The sequence below is a fragment of the Salvelinus sp. IW2-2015 genome, unplaced genomic scaffold (assembly GCF_002910315.2).
Source record: "Salvelinus sp. IW2-2015 unplaced genomic scaffold, ASM291031v2 Un_scaffold8629, whole genome shotgun sequence".
Lineage (NCBI taxonomy): Eukaryota > Metazoa > Chordata > Actinopteri > Salmoniformes > Salmonidae > Salvelinus > Salvelinus sp. IW2-2015.
Genome location: NW_019949888.1, coordinates 621 through 3,000, shown reverse-complemented (window position 1 = coordinate 3,000; position 2,380 = coordinate 621). Strand labels below are relative to the sequence as shown.

Below are 2,380 nucleotides of genomic sequence, written 5' to 3'. Positions count from 1 at the left end.
GGCAACATGCAACAATTTCAAAGATTTTACTAACTTACAGTTCATAGAAGAAAATCAGTCAATTTAAATGAATTCTTTCAGTCCTAATCAATGGATTTCACATGACGGGGCAGGAATACAGATGGATGGATTATCTTGGCAACTCACTAATAGAGGGATGTAAAAGCTTCTTGTGCGTATGGAACATTTCTGGGATCTTTTATTTCAGCTCATGAAACATGGGACCAACACTTTACATGTTGTGTTTGTATTTGTATTCAGTGTATATTAGCAGTCAGACATGGATCTTGTAAAACCAGCAGGCTGAAGATCACCAGCATGGTTTCCATCTACTACATCCAGACGGCCTCAACACTTTTCATAATATTGTTACCTTATCTTTGTTTATTGTAAGATACTTTTAAAATCAAAAACAGTTTTATCCTGATTTGTTCTTCTCCACTTTTCTGACTTTTTAAAAATGTATTTCTGTTTAAAGTATCTACAATGGTAGTTGTTAAAGTGTCAGAATATGATCTTTTTATATTGTTAAGAGAGAGATATGAATGAATCAAAAGCTGCTTTAGCCCGTCAATAGAAATCTAATGTCTTATTCTACCGTTCTTTCTRCTGTAAATCCAGATCAGGTTGAAATGTGTTTTCACAGATAATGAAATAATGTCATGTCAATATTTCTGGATTAGACTTTCTTTTTAGAAAGCACCATATTGAGATGTTACTTGGTCCTCAGTGTACACCCCCCCCCCCCCCCCCCACCCCATATCTAAAATCAGCAGTATCATGTAACATTCAAGACCCTCAACATTTCTCCTCATCCTCATATAACAGTATCATGTAAACATTCAAGACCTCAACATTTCTCCTCATCCTCATATATACAGTATCATGTAAACATTCAAGACCCTCAACATTTCTCCTCATCCTCATTCCCATATATACAGTACATGTAAACATTCAAGACCCTCAACATTTCTCCTCATCCTCATTCCCATCATATCAGTATCATGTAAACATTCAAGACCTCAACATTTCTCCTCATCCTCATCATATACAGTATCATGTAAACATTCAAGACCTCAACATTTCTCCTCATCCTCATCATATACAGTATCATGTAAACATTCAAGACCATCAACATTTCTCCTCATCCTCATTATATACAGTATCATGTAAACATTCAAGACCTCAACATTTCTCCTCATCCTCATTATATACAGTATCATGTAACATCAAGACCTCAACATTTCTCCTATCCTCATTATATACAGTATCATGTAAACATTCAAGACCTCAACATTTCTCTATCCTCATCATATACAGTATCATGTAAACATTCAAGACCCTCAACATTTCTCCTATCCTCATCTCATTATATACAGTATCATGTAAACATTCAAGACCTCAACATTTCTCCTATCCTCATCATATACAGTATCATGTAAACATTCAAGACCCTCAACATTTCTCCTATCCTCATTATATACAGTATCATGTAAACATTCAGACCTCACATTTCTCCATCCATCCCATCATATACAGTATCATGTAAACATTCAAGACCTCAACATTTCTCATCCTCATCTATACAGTATCATGTAAACATTCAAGACCTCAACATTTCTCCTCATCCTCATTCCCATCATATACAGTATCATGTAAACATTCAAACCTCAACATTTCTCCTATCCTCATCCCATCATATACAGTATCATGTAAACATTCAAGACCCTCATCCATTGTCTCCCTTATCTCATCGTGAGCTCAGTACAGGAGATGTAAACATTCGACCTGCGCGGCTATACATGTTCGCTCTATCCCTCATGGTCATTATACGAGGAGTCGCCTTATGTAAACAGTTACAGCGTGTACTGCGGATGGCCTCTGGCACTGATTTCTTAATATGATCTGCATGGTAACGATTTACTGTAATTACGAGTATAATGATACAGTACATAACATTCTCAAAGTGAACGGTATTCAATATTTCTTCCCTCCTGCTCCATGATATATTAGTAGGTCATGATGAGGCATATGGTATGACCATTCATAGAGCAAGCTAGACTAGTTTTGCTCTCAAGTCCACTATCCTCATTATATACAGAGACGATGTAAACATTATCAAAGGATCCATCAACATATGGTCTCACCTACTCACTCATTATATCAGTATATGGATTTACAACTTCAAGACCTGATCAACCACATTTCCCCTACTCTTCACATATACAGCTCATCAATGTAACCTTGGACGAAACCCATCAAGCGATCTTTGACCGCTATCCTCAATCACATTCAACAATATTGCATGTACCACTGATGTAACACTCCATAGAGCCTCCTACAGAACACGTTTCTCACGCACTACACTTCAGTATCAACA

General features: G+C 36.6%; 1 long non-coding RNA gene across 4 annotated transcripts; it reads right to left on the bottom strand.

Annotated features, from left to right (window-relative positions):
• Nucleotides 1-837: 837 nt before the first annotated feature.
• On the bottom strand, nt 838-1,492 carry LOC139027240 (uncharacterized). Of its 4 annotated transcripts, XR_011479299.1 has the most exons (4): nt 1,401-1,492; nt 1,237-1,342; nt 1,022-1,075; nt 838-903 (listed from the first exon to the last, which is right to left on the bottom strand). It is a non-coding gene; the product is annotated as an uncharacterized lncRNA (long non-coding RNA). The 4 variants fall into 4 exon arrangements; XR_011479298.1 differs by lacking the exon at nt 1,022-1,075 and having other exon boundaries at nt 841-903; XR_011479300.1 differs by lacking the exons at nt 838-903; nt 1,022-1,075 and adding an exon at nt 931-962.
• Nucleotides 1,493-2,380: the final 888 nt, after the last annotated feature.